Genomic DNA, 21,201 nt, shown 5'->3' with positions numbered 1-21,201 from the left:
GCGACTTTCTCGTTCCCTCGATTTGAGGCGTATTATTAATATTCAATAGCATGCCAGCTGCTAGTGTACGAGTATGTGGAAAAAAATGGCGGTAAATACTTGATTCTGACTCCTCAAATAGAATATAGTGCTCGCATTGCACTAAAGCTTTTTTATTTTTGTTAATACAGAATATAATGAAACCAACAAACAAAGAAGCCAGAAAAGCTATGGGGAGACATTACTTATATGTTTTAACTGCAGTCTGGTAATAATTAGAAAGGAATCGTGAAAAGTCAACTTGCATCATGTATAGGGAGTCAACCTACAACCTTAAGATAACGTATTAGATGCTCTACAGATTGAGGTGCAGTGATGGTCACTTTCTTATCAACTTTAATTCGTTCTTATGCTTGTTAAGTCTTGGAGTGTTAGCCAGTGATGCTTGCAGCCATGCAATTGTGGAATGCTTTCTTGCTGCAAGCTGCCATCAAGAGTATGATATAGGGAGCTGGATGCTTACCAATAAGCTCTTGTATACTGAAATTAGTTCTCTAGAAAGGACTGAATGTTGACCCGGAAAGTGTCAGTGCTGACATGAAAAAAAAATGCAAAGTAGTTTAGTGTAAGCTGAATTGCACAGCTCATTTAGACTAAGTGAAGACAAGAAAATGACAATTGCATTTCTCCAGCTCCATGTGGAAACCTTTTAGCAAGACGGTTTCTTAAAAAAAAACATGTGACAACAAGCACGTGCGGACTTTAGTTCAAGAACATTTGATTTTGAAGATTCTGCATACCATGAATTCCAACTGATTGCTACTTTACCATTTCACGAAAAACGCAGCCAGCCAACAATGAAGTAATAAGTACCAGACGAAATGCGGCTGCACGCATACAAGTGGAGTGCCCAATCAACCGCTTAAAGACACAGAATATTCAAGCAATCCTTGCCAATACGACTGGAAAAAAACATCAGTATGATGGTATTTGTATGCGCAGGACTTTGCATATTCAAGTCAGATCTCATCCGAAAGCCTAGCGTCTAATAAAGTAAATTTTCAACATCCCACACCGCAGTGTACTAATAATCTAAACTTCAGTGCAGCAAAAAGGATAACGAGATAAATGAGCCCTAAGAAAACTCACTGAAACCTGCAAGGCTGTATCACCTTCAAAATTCATCGTGTTCCAGACCATTGTTCAAATACACCAGTGCATAATTGAAAAGATACGCACAGATTCATTTGTTTGCGCAGTTTAAATCTCACAAATCTTTATGTACTTACTGGGTACATCTAGGTTACCATCAATAAGCATGTCTGTCATGTGGGAAAACAAGTCTGTAAAATAGAATTTCTTTAATTGTGCCGTATTTTTTAAAATATAGTTACGGTTAAAAGATACTTCATTGAGAAAGTCTTTCTCGGCACTCCATACATAAAAAAAAGCAAAGTGTCTTTTTGATGCAAAGCAGCTGAACTGGAATCTGACTGTAATAGATATTTGGCACATTTTCTACAAGAGTCAATGTCCCGTCCAGCCTCTTCCTAACATCACACTTGCCAAGCTCAATGAGCTTTGTGATAGTGCTCACAAATGGAGATTTAATCTCTAGAATGACATTCTCGCTGTCAATCATGCCATCTGGATTTGCTGAAAGCCACGAAATCTCTTCGCAGACAAAACTGCCCACTTTTGTCACCGATAAACCTGTTTTCTTTGAAAACTGCACACGAGTCGCTGCCTCCATTCGCATCCCATGTTTACTGGCTGCATTTACAGAGAACACTGGGATCAGCATTGTTGTTGCAGCGCCTTCGCCAGCAGTACTTTCTTTTTTCGGCACTTTGGCCGCATTAAGGGCACTTTGTCGCACTATGCGGTCAAACAGCCACAGCTGTGAACACTGGTCAGCAGTTCCCGAGCTGAGGGAAGCAGCACCTGCTGTAAACAAAGCAAGATATTTGCCGTAAAACTCGCTGCACCGCACACAGGCTTGAGGAGCATTATGCGTTCTGTTCACCACGTCACCTGCTGTAGGGTGGTGTGGTCGTGGAGGAGTATTTAGCGTCTTGTACAGGAGTGTGCCTGCATGAAAATATTGAGATGGTATGGTTGTGAAACGCAATGATGTTGTTGAAACAAAAAACATATTGCCACCAAAATAAGATAGCATTGCTCGAATCAACAAGCAGCAATGCAGAGAGAGGCATGACAGATATTATGGCACCTTCCATTTATTTCAAAATTCAAACAAACAAATTAAGTACTAGTTTTGAGCAATGCTGAAGCTTGAAATAGTGAGAAATAACTGAAGAGGGAATGCCAGGAGAGCCAACGTTTTGCCAAGAGAACTTGTCTTCAAGGCAGCAGTTTTCATCAGAAATGTTGCTCACCAATGTTGAAAGCACTCTTGCAGAGCCATAGATTTCCCAAATATTGCACAAATTAGATTTCTCAACATTCAGTTGGTATTTCAGAAAACCACTAAAAGGCTTTAATACTCATTTTGAAAATAATATGCTAGAACAGATATTGAAGCCTCACAGAGGTTGTGCAAACACATTTCTATCAAAGCTACTGCTGCTAGCACAACAGACACTTTTATTCAGACAGCAGACAACACATATTCAATCTCCTTTCAGAGGTTGCAAATTTTCTTCCCACTCGAACCTTTTATTCCTACCTGGTAGAAGTTGTTCTGCTTTGAAAGTAATAAAGCACACGTGCTTTCAGAGTTCTTCACATAAACACTACCTTTTTCTTATTGCTACTTTTTGTGATACAAAAAAAATGATCTGTAAAGTTGCTTGCAGTTAAAAGAATTCATGCAATGTTATGGCAATAAAGTGCACAGCAAACTCAACTTATAAGCACATCATTACTTTCGAATCACTGCTGATCAGAAAAATCTGGGCGAAGTTATTTTTTCGTGCCCATGTTTATTCAATGCAAAAACTTTTTGAGTTCATTCATGAGTCCCACTCTTGAATATCACCTCAATAGCCATTAAGAAGAATGTTTCAATCATGCAAGCATACTCTTGTTTGGAACTAATTTACAGAATTATGAAAAATGTTACCTTCATTAAGGGCTTGTTTTTTCTACAGACAATGATGCCAAGGAGTTATTCTCTGTCAGTTCTAATTATTATTGTGCCTTTGCAAAATCATGTACCTAGAAATTAGAAAAAAAAACAAGTAGTTCACAGGACATGAAGAAACATCTCAAAAGACAATGATTGTTGCCTTTACTAAGCTGTTTCAGGCACCTTTTTTTTGTTCATCGGCACTTGAAGCAACCTGTAATGCGCTCTTGCATTCAGAATGACATTGTTGGGATGTGCGTACGTGCAGAGAAGCACAAATGACCACGCGGCATGGATCCAAACATCAACTGGTTTTATTCGGATCTTCAGGAGGTTTCGAATAGCAGTGGAGGGTGGCACTGCCTGGTGGCTTGGCTTGCATGCCGCTACAGCACCCCCCCCCCCTCTAGTGAGGTGCCGAGCAGAGTTATAGGTCCAGGTGAGTGGGTGTTCTTGATAGCCGCCCGCTGTGCATCAGCCGGGAGGGAACCTCGTGGACTTGGGCTGGCATTGGTGCTGGTGGTCCTGGCAATGATTCCCTTAGTGGAGGCAGCACGGCGTCATCACGGTTCTTGTGTGCTAACTTAATTAACGCGGTCTAACGACACAACCTCCTTACGGCCGCTTCTCTTCAATGTGAATTGTTTGTCGCCATGGCGGATCACTTAAAACGGCCCATCATAAGGTGGCTTAATAGGTCGCCACGTTGTGTCGTACGAATGCACATGGTCACGATGTGAGCTGTGGGTCAACGTGCACCACAGGCGACCCTGAAGGCCATATAGGTACAGCGCGCGGTTTGCTCATGACATCGCTTAGGCGAAGTGCATAGTCGCTGCAAGCTATGGAGGCCTTTTCTGAGCCGCGTGCAAAGAGCTCTCCCGGCACCCTGAGTGTCATGCTGTAGACCAGCTTAGTGGTGCTGCAGCCAATCTCCTCTTTCAAGGTGGACCTTACACCCAAAAGAACGAGTGGGAGGGCCTCCACCCAGTTCTGTTCTTCGGTTGCCGTGAGCACAGCCTTCAGCTGGCGGTGAAAGCACTTCGCTATGCCATTGCTCATGGGGTGGTACGTCGTCATGCGTATGCGTGAGGTGCCCATGTGCTGACTAATGGTGGTGAAAAGGACCAATTCGAATTGTTGACCGCGGTCTGTTGTTATCATGGAGGGCACCCTGAAACGGGCTACCCAGTGGTACAGGAAAGCACTCGCAACCGTCTTGGCAGTGATGTCTATTATAGGGATGGCCTCCGCCCAGCGGGTGAACCTGTCGACACAGGTCAGCATGTAAGCCTTTCCGTAGCAGGATGGCAGTGGGCCGACGACGTCCAGGAGAACATGATCAAAGCGATAATCCGGACGGTGAGTGGTCCCAGTGCTGTCGAGGTATGGCGTTAGACCTTAGATCGCTGACAAGCTACACATTCACGTGCTTAGCGTTGGACGTCCCGATTTACACCCGGCCAGACAAATCTTTCCGGCACCAGTCTCTGGTGGCTGTGATCCCCGGATAAGACAATCTGTGCAAAAACTCGAACACCTGGCGAAGGAGGCTCGCGGGCACAAACGGGCAAGTTTTACTGACACTTGTGTCGCAGCAAACCCTGTCCTCCAATCCGGGAACTAGGATATCTACTTAAGGTTGACGGCAGCAGTCGCAGTAAACAGGTGTTTCAGTTCGTCATCTTCCCGTTGAGTGGCTGCCAAAGCGAGGAAATCAAACTGTAGTGTGGGCCTCACAGCGTTCACAGAATTCCGTGAAAGGGAGTCCGCTACCTCGTTATCGCCGCCATTGTTGTGGCGGTTATTATATAGGACATTTGGCGCCGTTCACGTGCTGTGTTCGTTCCAACGTCGGAGCTTAGCAAGCGCAATGCATAAATAAGCGGCTAGTGGTTGCTGAGGACGAAATCCACAACTTCTAGGAAATGGCGAAAATGTCGTATGGAAGCATACACAGCCAGCAGTTCTCTCCCGATGGTGCTGTAGCAGTGCTCGGTAGGCATTAGCTTCCTCGAAAAGAAGGAAATCAGGCACCAGATTGCCCCAACGAACCGCTGTAGTACATCCCCAACGGCTGTATCGGAGGCATCCACCAATACGCTCTGCGGGACACCGGACCTGGGGTATTCAAGCAGTGCGGCGTTCGCCAAGGCGTCCTTGACCTTGCAGAATGCTTATTTTGCTTCTTGAGATCAGGAGAGGGTGTCTGAGCGATTCTGTGAAGTGACCAGCAAGTCGTGAAGAGGTTGAATGATCTGGGTACAGCGGGGAATGAAACGGCAGTAGAAGTTTACAAAACCAGAAAATTCCCAAAGCTGGCGCTTGCCGGTCGGCTGCGGAAATTCTTGCATGGCTTTAGCTTTGTTGGGTTGAGCAAGAACTCCTGAGTTAGAGATGACGTGTACAAGAAACGAAAATTGTAGCACACCAAGCTCGCATTTGGTCATGTTCACGACCATGCCATGCTCAACTAAGCGCTTGAAAACAATGTGCAGACAATTCACGTGTTATTCCGGAGTGCTGCTGGCGGCTGTCGTCAAGGTAGGCGTGGCAGAAGTTGAGGCCACGTATAGCCCCATACGTTCATGAACCACTGGAATGCCTGACCCGCGTTTCGGAGTCCGAATGGTATTCGGTGGAATTTAAACAGTCCAAAAAGCGTTGCAATGACGCTTTTCGGGACGTCCTCAGGGGCAACAGGAATCTGATGGTATGCCCGTACCAGGTCTATCTTCGAGAAGATAGTGGCACCGTGAAGGCTTGTCATGACATTGTGTATGTGTGGCGCCGGGTATCTGTCTCGAGTCATTACCTGCATCAGCACCCTGCAGTCCCTGCATGGTCGCCAGTCTCCGGGCGTTGACTTTGAAACCATATAAAGTGGAAATGCCCAGGCGCTCGACGAGGGTCTGATGATTCCTAGCTCCATCATGTGTTCAAATTGCTGTCGTGTGACCTTCAACTTCTCTGGGGGCAAACGGCGAGGCCGAGCGTGCACAGGTGGGCCGTTGGTGGCGATGTAGTGGCGTACCTCGTGCTTCCCCGCGGCGCTCGCTCGCGGCTGCCTCGTCAAATCGGGAAAGTCCCGCAGAAAGCAAGTAAAGCGGTCTGCACCGAATGGTTCAAGCAGAGTAGGGCTCAGTGGAGGGTGTTTTGACAGAAAGAGAGAGATAATTATTTCAATGGAAAGCTAGAGAGGTTTGCCTGGTTTTTCACCTGACAGGCTACTCCAGTTGCCGGGTGATCACAATGATAGATACAATGATAAACACACAACACATACAGTTACATACACGCATAACAGTCACATAACACATAAAGTCACTCACACGCACTGCACTATTTACGACGTTTTTTTCAAGCATGTGACCCCTAAGAATGTCAGTAGCGCTTTTGCAGGGTCTAACGCACTGTAGGTGTTCTGCCATGGACCTAGAATATTTTTCAACTCCAAGTTTGTGTCTTGTATGTTTAAGACCATCTTCAGAGACTGTCTCTGGGATGCGTATTTCGTACAGTCACAGAGGACAAGATTGATGTCTTCAACGACGTTACATTGAGCACAAAAGGCTGAGTAGGACAGTCCAATTTTGTTCCTCAAGTAGTTCGTATATGCAAAGTTTATTCAGATGCGGTGTAAACACGTTTAATCTTGCCTGTTGAGATTTCGCGGCATCCTGCGTAGCTGAGTGGTAGAATATTGAGCTGGCACCCAGCGGAACGGTGTTTTGAGAGATTGCCTTGCACAGTTGCCTACAACACGGTATCGTGGAGGTGACGGTCGTACACGTCGACGAGAAGGCCAAAATGCCGAATAAAGTCCACACCCAAGATGGTGAACTTCACTGCTGCCATGATGAAAATCTACCGAAACGTCCTGTTCAAGCCTTAATCGAGCGGCAGCGAGCGCTGTCCGTAGGTGGCGATGGTTGTGTTGTTGACCGCCTGAAGGAGGGACGCACTGTGGACACGGCGATTGGTGGACTCAAACGAAAACACGCTCACCTCCGCGCCGTGTCCACGAGGAGTCGAAGGCCACTGTTATTGTGGCTAGAAGGGGCAGTGTGACGGACGCCATATGTGAGCTATGGGAGAGAGGCGCGCAAAAATGGAATGACATTTTTACGCCGCTAGGAGAGCAGCCGTCATCGGGAGCGTGCAGGAACCTCACTTGGAAGGCCATGGGAGAAGATTCTTAAATGAACAGAAGATAAAAGTGAGCCCCGTAACTGTCTCTCAGGGGGAAGGACACGTCAACAGTAGCTCACAAGGTATTGGTGTAAAGAGGTATTAAAAAGAATAGGAATTAAAGGATAGGAATTATACTGATAGAGAGAGAAGCAGGAGGTGAGAGAGGCGCATGGACAGCCACATAAAGAAGTAAGGAGAAGATAGGAAAGATAGACACGGTCGCATAAGTCTTAGGATGGGGCACCACTCAGCGAGAGCTCTTGTCGGCATCAGGAGATGGCGTAGGGTGAGCCAGTCCGCCAGAGCTGCACTGTCGTCGGAGATCACGTGGGCACAACCGGTCGGCACAAAATCCAGCGAGCGAGTCACCCCCCCCCCCCTCACTGCGACGGCCAGCCCCGTGTATTTGACATTGTGCGCAAGTTGCCACACGTGTAAGTTTTGTGGGACTCTGGACGTGCAACTGTGTTTGTGTGAATCCTGGACGTGCACAATTTGAACGATTCCGGGTAGCGGCGCACTTTTACCATGCCAGCAAAAGCAGGTACGTGTTTTGAGCCCGACTGTAAAAGTGCATACAAGTCATGTTTGAAAGGATGTCGCTGTTCCGAGCTCCAGAGGACTCACTTTGACGGGAGATTTGGGCCCGTAATAAAAAACTGGGTGACAAGGAAATAACCAATGACGGCATCGTTTGTGAACGGCACTTTGAGATGACGTTTATACAGAGAACTTATCATCGTGTCATCAACGATCAGGCAGTTGAAATTCCACGTGATCAGCCGCTGCTAACAGAGTACGCCGTTTCTACAATCTTCCCGGATTCGCCAAAATACTTCACGTAAAAAAACGCCAACTAGAAGAAAGAAGAGAATTATGTGTGAAGAAGGTGAGCTCCCGAATAAAAAAAGGAGGACGACTGTAGAGCAGCAGCAGCCTGAAGAACGTGAACAATTAATGAAACAATAGCTTCGAGTAGAATCGGGAACTACCGCAGCCGTTAACTCTGGCACGCAGAAGTAGAGCCACAGAGCGAAAGCAGTGAGTGCGTAATACGTGTGCCGCAACATCAGGCTTCCTAACACAAGCTGGAACAAACTATCGTTTCTCACTGAACCACGGACCATCACTTTCGGCCTTTGCGAATTCGAAGTGCCAAGTTGGATTGCATACTGCTGCCGAAATTGGCGAAGTTCGAGCAGGCCGGCGAGGAAGTTGGAACATCATGTTGCTCTATTTTTCTTAAGGGCAAACGGCAGCGAAAACACGGTGTTGCCTGACCAGATGTGGCACAGTTGGCGCTGAACAGTGCACATTCACATTTTATGTGCTGGCTGCGGTATAAAACTGAGCACAGTCGGAAAGTACGAGTCTTTTGCTGGCTCGTGTTCTTCTATATGTAGCCTTACTCCTGTAACCAAAAAAAAAAAAGAGTCGTTCCATGCACTGCAAGTATCTACGAAAGCTCTTGTAAAAGGAGCAGTCACGAAGGAAGCGTGGCGTTTCAGTTGAATGCTTTATAAGGCATGCAAACATCACCGCTATCTGATCACTGCTGATTGTTTTTTTTTACCATCTTGAACTTTTTTTCGCCATGCTCAACTTATGCATGATCATGTAGAAAAAAGAAAACGTTTTTGCAGAACTGGCTGAATGCATCGGGCAGGAATTTTTTTACACCACCACAAACGCTTTCTGGATATTCTTAGTGGTAGTAGAATGTCCAAAATGTAGCGTTTTGACATGCACATTATATAGGAGTTGAGGAAATGTAGTCCCATTGAAAACAATAAAGTTAATGTTAACCGTAGGGGTTTAAATCCTCGAAACCACCATATGATTATGAGAGACACCGTAGTAAAGGGAACCAAGAATTTTGATCATCTGGGGTCCTTTAACCTGCACATCAATCTCGGCACATGGGCCTCAAGTATATTTGCCTCCATCGAAAGTGTTGCCGCTACTGCCGGCATTCGACCTGCGACGTGCGGGTCAGCAGCCGAGTGCCTTAACCACAACACCATCGTAGCGGGTGAACGAGGCAACAACCGCAAAAAAAGCAGGATGGACGCCCAACCTGAAATTTGCATAACAAACACTAGCCTCTGTCACCCTCCCTTCCACCACACCCACTCAACGCATATCTCGCGCAGATGGTGGCAACTGAATGAAGTTGCTCACTTGCATACTGTACGAGAAATTGAGGGTGCAATGAATGCAGGCCAGTCAACTAGCGAAATTGCAAAATATTCGCAATGCCCACGGCCTATAGATTGCGTTCCATGCAATCCAAGATGGCTGCAGAAGGATGATCAACCCGTGAACTTGCATAAGAAAAGATAGAACGCACGGACTTATTACCCGTGCCACTTTCCCCGGATGAACTCTTCATCGTCAAATGAATGCATATCAAACCGAAGTACTTTCCGAACCAATAGAAACAGCTCGCTACCTCATTTCTCACCGAAGTGCAAAAGTTCGTGGCGTCAGCTGATCGACCATGTATCAACGATGCTTTGCGTAATCCCATGCGTGCTACAGAAAACTGTGAAAACCAGAAGTCACGTATGAACTGAACGGCACTCCGAGATCATTTGGGCCGGCGGATTGGCCGTAGTAGTAGGCCACTAGCGAATAGCGTGCCGTCGCGGCTGCACAGGAACGAATGTTTAATGAAAAGATGGCTTGCAAGCATAATACGCCATCGTTACTTGCGCTGTAAGCATAATCTAGCTGCTTCTTCAACGGAACATTAGCATATATCCCATTAGGTAACACTTGTGTCACAGCCATGATCAGACTCTAACAGTACGCAATTTTCTGCACTTGGATGTTGCAGGTCTCATCTGCGCGATCGAAACAAGGATAGTGAAACGAATACATGCGTACGCTTTTCGCAACGTCAAAATTGCTAAAATTTGTCACACAACAACGTCGTTCGGACGGCACCAGTGAAGTGCAGGAGAAGTTAGCGTGGAATGTAGTCGTAACTGCATATTTTATTTGCTCTAATTATTTCGCTTCGCTGGTCGAGTTCGAGCGTGTTGGTGGCATGCAGCGCTGTGTAATATCTAGTGTAATTGGGATGCATTTAATGCACAAGAAAAAGCATGCTTTTATTTTGAGCTCACCTTAGGATATTATACAATAAATACAATCAAAGTGACTTACGAGCGTGAAAAAAACATTAACGCACGACGGGACGTGAAGTGCAACCCTTTGCTCGTGAACTAGCAGCTGATCTTTCATAATCGCTGTCACTCCCAGCGCATTGACAACCATCTACGTCCAGTGAAATATCCTCGACGTCAAGACGGTTTCTTTGAACATCAATGCTGGAGGTATTCTGAGGAATTCTCTCCGCCAAATGACTTCTATAGCACAAACAACACGTCATTCACTACGCACAACACCCACACGGCGTCACTCACGTGCACGTTTATCTGGTGCGGAGATTATTTCGCTCTGATACCCAAAAAAAAAAAAGAAATCGCTTGCAATGTGCTGTGACCTATCAACAAACGTAAAAAAAAAACAAGCGGTGCAGCGTAGGCCAAGGTTTGGCAGTGCACATCACGAGCCTGCCCTACTTTCCACGTATAATGAATGTTCTGCAATTCATGCACTAAAAAAGCACTGAGGAAGGCTATACACACGTAAAACAAAGATAATTTTAACTGAAATGGTTAGACGATAGCATTTAACTCTCCGAAGTGGCTTCAGAAAATCTCGCGAAGGTGATATGTGTACTCCGCGGGCTATAATCTAAAGTGCGAGTTGCCACGTATTTTGACGAAAAATTCGCGTCCCGCAAGAACGAATCAAATTTATCGCCTCATGAACTATCCGGTGCATTCTCTGATGCACGAAGCATGCAAAGTGGTTTGTGTTTGTTTCTTGCCAACTCGTTAACACTGCGGCTAGCACCACCGAACAAGACAGCATTGGGAGCGTCTGCCTACTGACCATCCATAAAGGACGCACCTGAATTCCGCTAGGTCGTGTGACAGTCTGTAAACATTGTATTACGACGTTTTAGCGTATGTGCATTAGTGTATGTGAGTTAAGTATTACGGCGTGGTGGCGCTAGCCACCACCCGATTTAAAGGGTACAGCCATATCCATCCATCTATCCATCCATCTACTCATTGAGAATAGTACCCGTCAGCCGCGCTCGAACGACCCCGCTGAATGCGCTCCCGACGTGCGCAGTGCCAACTACACCCGCCGCCATGTTTCAATGCCCGTATGTGCACCTGCTGTCCCATGGAGGAAATGCTGGCCCCTGCCTCTCACACTGCCCCTTCTAGCCACCATACCACTGTCGTGGTCGGTGAGGGAAAACACTGATGGACGACGTACGGGGGTGTATGGGCACTGGTCGTCCTCAGTGCAGGCCACTTCCGTTTCCCGCATAGTTGCAAGGAGGAATGTATTGCAAGCAGCATTGTCATGCTTCCTGTGATAGCAGCCGATTCTCTGTGGCGCTGCTGGACTCTGGCGCTCCTCGGGAGTTCTGCGGGCCTGCATCGCTGCGACGGTATCGGCGAGGCGGGATATCTGCTCCCGGATGACATGCTGTGCGGTCGTAGGCGCGCAGCCAGTGTTGTCTGGCTGTAGCGCCGCGAGGGATGGCGGAGCGACCGCCAGCACCGAGTCCGCAAGCTCGGCGAGTTGAGAGAGGCGTTTGTCGGCTGCTGAGCCGAGGACCATGCACACGTTGACCGGAAGTTACTGTAGGAACGGTCGCGAAGCAGTCTTCTGTCGGCATCGGTGGTGTTTGCACCGGCCGTGTGCAACAGCTGCCTCATGTGGCTAAACATTTAGCTGGGCGTCCGGCCCCGAGCTTGTTGTCGTGCAGTAGCTGCAGGCTCCGATGGCGTGAGGTGGCTGATGAGCAGCCGTTTGAGCGTTGTGTACGCATTTCTGAGGTGGAATGACCAGCAGATCGCGTGTTTCTCTCCCCCTCAGCAATTACGTGGTGGTACCTTGTTAACTTAGCGGCAATACGACGAGTGGCGAATCGGGACTCCACCTGCACGACCCATAACTGCAGGTGCGCTGTCCAAAACGGCGGGAGCCTGGTGTAGAGGTGTGCGCCGAGGTGGTTTCGACCGGCGGTGACGTGGGGCTCGTTTAGGGCCTGTTCAAACTTGGCCTCGAAAAAAGTGAAACTGGAACTCTCTGGAAACTGACTCGTTTCGCCACTTAAGTGGCCGGAAAACCACGCCGCGCGGCTGGCGCGCAAGAATAACTCCAAGGCCGATTTTCCCGCCACGCGAAATCGCATCCGGTTTCCGCTTCACAGCCTTGGCTGCGCTAGATCAAACCATGTGACCTAACCAGCCAGCCACAGATTCAACATTGTAGCACTGGCGTCGGTGGTGGCTCGCATCGGCTCAAATAGAAAACTACCCGTGCAGCATGATGAAGCTTGACGGCGTCGACGAGGATGCGTTCATCGAGAGCCTGGTTTGGATTACGATCACCGAGAACTCTGGAATCAGGCAGTGCAGTAGCAGCGAGTTGGCATGCCCCAACGTGTATCGCGTTTGTGTACAACCAGCTGAATGTGCCGATGCCGCTGCTGGTGCGTTCGCTCGTGTTGTTTTTGCTGGATTATCTTTCGAAACAACGTTTGAAAAGGTGTGAGGTGTTTCTTTTCACTACTTTACGTGAATAACTGTAATTCAGTAGAAAGTTTAGTTCTCGGAAAGCAGGCAAAATTGAATAATTGTCAAAGTACCGGCGGCAGCAGGATGAAGCAGAACGAATGTGAACATCTTCGAAGCGCACGGCCATGGTTTTTGCGGCTGTTCTGGAGTTTTCGTTTCCCTTCACTTCTCATGTGTGAATGGACCATAGAGTCGGTGGTAGGCCGGAGTCGTACGGCCACTTTTCTTCATCGTCGGTGGCGTGGAAACCTAAACGACAAGTTCAAAAAGCTCTTTACTGCGTCTTTTTTGCTTAATTAGGTGAAATTCAGGGCTTTTAACATCAATGGCAGAAATTGACATATGATATTACGAGTAGGGCATTGGCAAACGCTTTGTAAATGCTTTGATTTTGAGCATGCATACTAAAAATGTGAATAAAAAATGTGGCGAGGAGAGGGGTACTTGTCTGAAGTCATGTACAGTAAATTATTAATATTGCCACGTTCCAGTTCTCAAGTTTTGTTATCGTCCCAAAACACTACACAATAAATCTCAGCGCAAACCACGCCTGCAGTTTTCGAGAAGCTTCGGGACTTTAGTAGATCATTTCGATAAGATCACGCCTACTCTGCGAACTGTACAGATTATTCTGGAGCCTACGCCACCGCCAGCGATAACGCTAGAACATTCAACGGCAAGAGTATGAATGCCGACGCGCTTCGCCGCTTGTGAGTAGTTGATCGACGGCCGACACTCTGTTCACTGCTATCTGTGCAAGACTGCTACTGTAATCGGACTTTCCGTTTGCCAGGCCCAAATAAACTGTTAAATCCCAACGCAAAGTATCTTGTCTTTGGTCACGTCACGATCCAGTGACAATATCCAGGGACATTTAGCCCCGTTTAGCGCTCGTAAAATAGCGATTACCACGGCTGGGATCAAGCCCACATCAGACCATGCCACTGCGGTACGTATGTTGTATGTATGTTTACTGCTTCTACAAATGTGCAGCAATCTTTTTTTGGGTACCTTGTTTGCATATGTTTCACCAGATTCACGGCGGTAACCTGCTGGCATATCATTTGAAAGAACGACGAACCCAGCCTTGAAGGACGCGCGTACACAACAGGATTCAACACGCAAGGTCGAACGTCAGTATTTTTAATGAAGCACCACGGTTCAAAAGAAAACCAAAACGCACGTGCGCTACACGTGATGTAGCTAGTACAGAGGCAAACACTGCGCATGAGACAATAACATAAATAATAACCAACACGTTACCATGCGCCGTAAAAACCAGAATTAATTAACGCAAAGCATGATACAGTCGAACCTACATTTCTCTAAAAATATGATCAGCGTCTTTTCGTGAGGACGCTATGGAAGGTACAGGATCAGGACACAGTTTTTTTCTTTGAAATTTATATACTTCATTCAGTTCCCTTTCACATATTGTGGCATTTTAAATATGCTTTCATGTGTTCCCTCTCGGATTTATTACATTGCTGGGTATCGTTAAAAACAGGCGAGCAACTGCACACTCTGCTGTCGATTAGGCAAGTCTCCTCTTGCTGATGTTACGCACATTTCAGGTTTATTGAGTGTCCCGCCTGGCCTTTGCACACTCTAACACAAAACAAGGAATGGCTAACATCCCTGTCCTTCTTTTCTTCTTTATCCTACAACAAGGAAACGCTATGCGATACGTATGACATCTAACAAAATAATAAACTCTTATTTGTACACTTCTTTCCTCAAATTTACGAGTGATTCGGTTAATCTATTACATGACCAGTAGTGCCTGCTCCTTGATTTTCAGTTTTTGATTATCTCAGAAAGTCGCGAAAGCACTTGCTGGCGCCAAGAATTTGGCAACTTTTTTTCACACTATGAGAACTCGTGTACAACCGCTTGCCTACTGTACCAACTTTCACGCGTACCTGAAGTTTCATCTGTTTCTTTTTTAACTTCCTTTTCGTTTCAACTCAACCCTGCGGCCTTAAAACGGGTGACTCAAGTGCTGCAGTTTCTAAACGAAGGCTCTCCAAGGACCACCTGATTCTCTTCATAATGTTGGAAGTGTGCGTGACCCCCTAAAAATGCGCCTTTTTTTAAATAAGAGTCCTTTGGAGCAAAAAAAAAAGTAGGAGGGATGGTGGGAGAGGCAGGGCAGGGATTACAAAACAGTACTTTACATTGCCAGTGTCAGAAGGATTTTTCCAGCTTTTTTCTTAAATTAGAGTAGCTATGGAATTGCACACGTGTACTTGTCGACAGAACACGTTGTTGGGACCAGCGCCGAGTCACGGAGAAAGCGGTGACCCCTTTCCTCTTCCTCCTTTTAATAGAAGGAACAGGTCGCCGAAGGGCTGTGGGCCTGCTGATGGCCGTTCAAATATGTGCTCCCGACACGGGAAGTGGGGTGCTAGGCTGCCTGACGAGGCAAGGTGTTCGACGAAAACTACTGCCACGGCCGCTGAATGAAAGAGCCTCTTTCATGCAGCGGCAGTATTACTGCAATGGTTTCCGGTCACAACGCCCTGCTTGAGGAGAGCGCTGTCACGGAAAATGACAACCAGCCCCGATAATTGAGCGTGGTGAGTGGCGGTGCCTTTGTTTTTTGCTGTTGCACGAGCGTGAGACCTATGCTCCAGCCACTTTCTCACACCAAAAAAGGGACACGTTGGCGGTATAGGTAAAGTGCGGTGTCAACGCCTAGTCAAAAACGTCGACTTGGGTGGGCGTGGATTCAACGGAGAGATCTTCGTCTGGTTTCACAATATGTTCGTCACGTAGCAAAATGCTTGTCCTGTAATCATTCCCAATAAACGTCAAGTTTCCTTCCACTGAAGGAAACTTAGTACCTTCAAGCTGCCTCGACCCCGTCTTTGTGAACCTCCTGTGCCAGAATGATCGGACACAACTCTTCAAAAACCTTTAGAACCGCTGATATATATATATATATATATATATATATATATATATACAGAGTTTAATGCTGTTTTGTAATCTGTCATGTAGAGGGTTCTTTTTCAAATACGATAGTCTTTTTTGGTGACCTTCGACGCCAAAATTTTGATCTGTCAGTTTGTCTGTACATTTGTCTGTTTGTCCGCCCTTAACGACACCTCAAACAGTCGACCCCATCCGCAGCGCCCACCAATATTGCTCAAGATTTATCTTTCATACATGTGCGATTGTCAATTAAAAACAAATATTGCGCATATCTGAGGCACTATAAGAACAGGTCAATATTCTGTATGTGTGTCTTTTTACTAGAAAAGGCATACATAAGTAATTTTAGGGACCGTAGTGCTTATCGCGCTGCGCTGACGATGCAACGCTTGCACGAAAAGGCAAGTGTTTCCAACGCTTTGCCAAGACGAAATGGTGTTGGCACCTATATGTCACTTTGCGTTCTATACCTTATTGCCTCCGAGATAGGCACGCGCGCCGCGCGCTTTGTTTTCCAAGATAACTGCCAGGTAGCGCTCATGTTTCACTTGTGACGGGACTTGATGCACTCGTTCGCCTCCGCTGAACGCTCGGGGCACTCTATTTATTTAGCAGTTTTATTAATTATTTGATTACTCACATGTCGATGATGTATGGTAAAACACTATGAACAATTCAGATTATCTTTCTGAATATCTCGTACAATATGCTGAAAGGAGATCAATCGGTCTGTATAGTTTGTGGATGAATAGTGAAATAGATTACATCGTGTGTTGAGGAAGTTATTTTGTATATTTTATTATTTTTTATTTATTTAATAATAGTGTCAACCCTCGCTTGAGGGTCATAACAGGGAGGGAGTACAATATGAGTACAAACAGAACACCCAAAAAAACCACTAAGCAATAAACACAGGAAAACAGAATGGGCAGTACTTCAACCATTACCAAAATAAGCATCAATTTCTCTGTCAAAAGTTGGCACATCGGTACTATTAATAACATGTTGGGGTAAAGAATTTCATTGTTCTATAGCATCCGGGAAAAATGACCACCGAAAGATGTTAGTGCGAGCGCTGAAAGGTTCAATGGGTGCATCATGATTCAATCTAGTGCTACGTTTTCCGGGAAGGCGTATGTACTCGTCTTTAGGTATTTTGAATATTCCTTGGATTATACGAAATAATGTTTCAAGTTTTTGTTTCCGTCTTCGAATTTCCATTGATTCTAAATTGCATGAATTTAGCATATCAGTTCCTGAATCCCGCCTTCTATATCTAGAGCACACAAACCGAGCTGCACGCCTCTGAATACGTTCTAACTTAGTGACCAAGTGTTTCTGGTGAGGGCTCCAAACCACAGAGGCGTATTCCAGTCTAGGTCTAATATATGTGTGGTATGCAAGCAGCTTTACGTGTTTTGGTGTTTTATGCATCTTTGCTCGTAGAAAACAGTTTTTTAAATGACTCAGAACAAACCGATTCAATGTGACGGTGCCAAGTTAGGTTGTTCGTAATTGTCACCCCTAAGTATTTAAAATGGGACGTTTTAGAGTTTGTTGCTCCCGATGTTGTACTGGAAATTGAGAACATTTTTCTTGTTGGTAATGTGTACATATGTTGTTTTTTTAAAGTTAATTTGCATATCCCATTCACAACACCACAATTCCAAATCTTCAAGGCACTTATTCAACTCGAGTTGATCATCAGTACAGCTTATAGGCATATAAATCAAACAATCATCAGCATAAAGTTTCATCTTAACAGGTGGCTTTACAATAGTACTTATACCATTTATGTACAACAAAAACAACAGTGGGCCAAGCACGGACCCTTGAGGCACACCTGAAAACACATCTTGCGTAGCTGAAAAAGAACCATCAATCCTCACTGCTTGCTTGCGTTTACTCAGGTAGGCATGATGGGAAGTTAGGCATGATGGCAAGGCAAGTTAGGCAAGGTAGGCATGATGCGCATGATGGGAAGTTATCGGGAGAAGAGGAAAGGTTTTAGGATGGTTGTTACGTCACTCGCATGACGATAAACGTGATGATCTTTAGTGAACTATACTTTGTAAGAAACCAACCAAAAGCGAGAAAACAGTGAAGGAACCAGATGGGACACAAGTGCTGGACTACCAACTAAACACCTAATAAAGGAAGCCCCCACACGCATGAACCATCAGCGCATGCGTAAGTGGGCTATCTGAGCTTATTACTTTGCACATTCGACTATACAAATCTAAGCATTAAGCATGCGAAGGTGTCGCAAACAGCGCAGTTTGCACAAAATGCAAAAAATATCAACGCCACGTGCGCCCGTTGACTAAAAGCTGAGGGTTTGCATCACATATGACACGTTGCCTTTTTAAAGGCTTCACAATTCTCATGGTAAATATTATTTCTCAATTCCCTTTTTTTCATGACACCCTGATTGGAATTCAGGGGCACAGCTACAGTCTTTGCAGCCCTGACGTACGTGAGTTTCGAAATTTCCTCGTCATGCGGTCGTTTGTACAAAAGTCAGAAAAGCCCATCAGCTTGACTGATATGCGGGGTTTAACATCCCAAAGCCATCATATGATTATGAGAGACGCGGTAGTGGAGGACTCCGGAAATTTCGACTACCTAGGGTTCTTTAACGTGCACCCAAATTTAAGCACACGGGCCTACATATCCACCTCCACCGGAAATGCAGCCGCCACAGCCTGGTTTTGATCTCACGACATGCGGGTGAGCAGCCGGGTACCTTAGCCACTAGACCACCGTGGCGGGGCAAGCGCATAAGCTTCAATGACAGACTGCGTGAACACCGCGTCTTACTCCCTGCAGGTACTGGTGGAAACTCACCTCTGCACTGCAATGGCACCACGTACCTGATTTGAAATCAATAAGTGTCATTGGCAATTGGCAAAGGAATAAAAAATAAGCTTGAAATTAAAGTATTTAAAGCCTTCAAAATAAAACGAAACATGCCAACGCGTCATAATCCGTCAAAAATCCGTCAGTTTTCCTTACAGATAAAGAATTCGCGTTGCTACGTAGTGATATCACGGCAGCGTCGATACTCTCGTGTTTCATAAAAATGTGCTGTTTGTAACACTTTAACACCTGTGCACTGTTAGGTGTGCAACTGTGAAATGACTCAGATGGCCCATTTATGCAGGCGTCTGGGGTGTGTGTGTGTGGGCTTTCTGCAATAAACATTGTGTTTGAAGTCCAGCGCTTGTACTGTGTGGTTGTTCTCCTTGCGGTTATCGTGTGTTTTGTTTTATTCCTCTTCTGAATATTCAGAAGCAACTTGTACATCAAGCTGCATTAGTGATGGACTGTTTCAAACACCGTAGGGAAAAATTGGCATCTAAATCTATTCAGTCCAATTTAGTCAAACATAGAAAACGGCCGACGTAAAGTGCAGATTACACGGTTTGATTGTCTGGTGAGTGCATGACAAAGCGGAGGAAACACAAAACATTATGTACTTAGTGTTTTGTCCGCATACATTCATGTTCTGTGCAGTACTTCACACGAACTTTATGGCGATTATAATCTCGCCCAATTGTCCACCTTGATGAACCTGCCAACTGGATTGTTTGTTTGATACAGCATACTTCATCTGTTGTGTTCGTCTTTTTCTTTCTTCTTGAAAGGCTGTGTTCGAATTCCTTAACTGACTTTTTCTAAATACGCATGCCGCAAACAGCTGGCTCTTGCTCTGCTTTCATACGCATAGAAGCGCTTCTACACCCTAAAAACTAAGAGAGTGCCGGGCACTCTTTTTTGGAGAGCAATTTCTTGTCCCTTATTTAACTCTATTTTCCAGAGTAAATCACCTGTTGTTGAGGCAGAGTACATTGATTCCCACGAACGGGTCAAAGCCCTCCACCTTAACAGAGTAGCATAACGCTGCCTGAAGCAGAGTATCATGACCCCATCAAAAAGAGTAACAGTACACCTCATGAAAAAATAGCAGAACTGGAGCCTAAATTGGGTTTTAATTGTTTTTGATGGATCTCCGCGCACGTCGATTGTAAGGATGGCTAAATACGAACACGGCGACAAAAAAAAAAGAGAAAAAAATAATGAGTTAGATACCACAACCAAGTCTGATTCGAACTTTCGCCTGCTAGACGATCTACAGATTATTAACTCGCCACGCTAACCCCTACACCACACTGACAGACGGCAAGTGGGCGTTTATTTATTGATGTCATAGGTAATTTTGGTGACATATCTACAATTTCTTGCATTGGCGCATAGATTTGAGTGTCTCTGCGCTTTTCAAAACCAGCCTGATTGCAAATAACGTGTTTACTGTGTTTGTTTTGTGCTTTGTGAGATTAGACCGTTTATCCTTCCCATTTTTTACAGTAGAAATAGACATGTTAGCGTGACCAAATATCTCAACATCACTTGCACTTACTCGCTAAGTAGTTAGTCATTTCTGCGTATAAAACACTACGCTTCTGAAATGCACACAAAAAGTTTAGTTGTTTTACCCTCTTGGCCACATATTCAGTAAATTATTTCACCTTGTATGACTATAGCCATAATACTTCGCTGTAGCCATACCGTACGTTAGGCCAGCCCCTCCTCTATTTTGTCAGGGCCCGGGCGAACGCTCTCTTGAGGCCGTCGAGCGCGCACTCCGCCTCCGCTCACCGCTGCCGCATGATGGCGCTGCGTGAGTAGACTACGGGTGAGTCAACAGAAAGCCTTTGAGGTGGTGGAAATAAACACTGAGGTGCATAGGTTGGGTAGTTTTCAACTCGACAGCATTCACTTCGATGGACGGCTAGGTCATGAGGTGGGTTGGTGACTTGCAGGACGCGTAGTAGCTTTTTTAAAGGGCATGCGGGCTCTTCGGGGTGCAGGATAGCTAGTTACGAGAAAAACAACATGGGAGACTCTTTGACAGGTGGTAAGGACAGATACGGTTCCAAAGTGGCACCAGTACCTAAGATGGGTAGAGCTCGGGGCAGAAATAAACGTAGCCACGAGCGCCGAGCCAATTCAGACATAAGGTATGTCAACATGCAGGATGGCAGGAACAGGCTGAAGTGGGAAGAGAAAGGAAAACAGCTAAGGTAGAAGAGGGCGATGGTATACGGTTTTGTAGAAACACATCTTAGGGACCTGGAACAACCTCGTAACAATCCGGACTACGCGTGGGTATATTGTTATAGAACATAAGGCAGCAGAAAGGGGAGTGGTATTAGAGCATTCATTCATAAAAGTACAGACTGGCAAAGGGTCAAACAGGAGTGCAAGGAACATTTATGGCTAAAAGGGAAAGTGGCAGGGCAAATGACACTCCTTGGTTTGGTG

At 45.8% G+C, this 21,201-nt stretch overlaps 1 protein-coding gene across 3 annotated transcripts in view; it reads right to left on the bottom strand.

The window, feature by feature from the left end:
* LOC119160798 (uncharacterized) overlaps positions 1-21,201 on the bottom strand; it is a 188,499-nt gene that overhangs the window by 90,033 nt on the left and 77,265 nt on the right. Inside the window, exon 6 of one of the 3 annotated variants that reach the window (XM_075880865.1) lies at positions 119-2,070. The exons of 1 other annotated variant lie outside the window; for it this stretch is intronic. The gene's annotated coding sequence lies outside the window, so the exon portion shown is untranslated. Of the gene's footprint in view, positions 1-118; positions 2,071-9,919; positions 13,189-21,201 lie in introns of those variants that run through there. One more of the 3 variants, XM_075880867.1, reaches the window with a different exon arrangement.

This window comes from Rhipicephalus microplus, chromosome X (genome assembly GCF_043290135.1).
Source record: "Rhipicephalus microplus isolate Deutch F79 chromosome X, USDA_Rmic, whole genome shotgun sequence".
NCBI lineage: Eukaryota > Metazoa > Arthropoda > Arachnida > Ixodida > Ixodidae > Rhipicephalus > Rhipicephalus microplus.
This window is presented reverse-complemented; position numbering and strand designations above follow the sequence as displayed.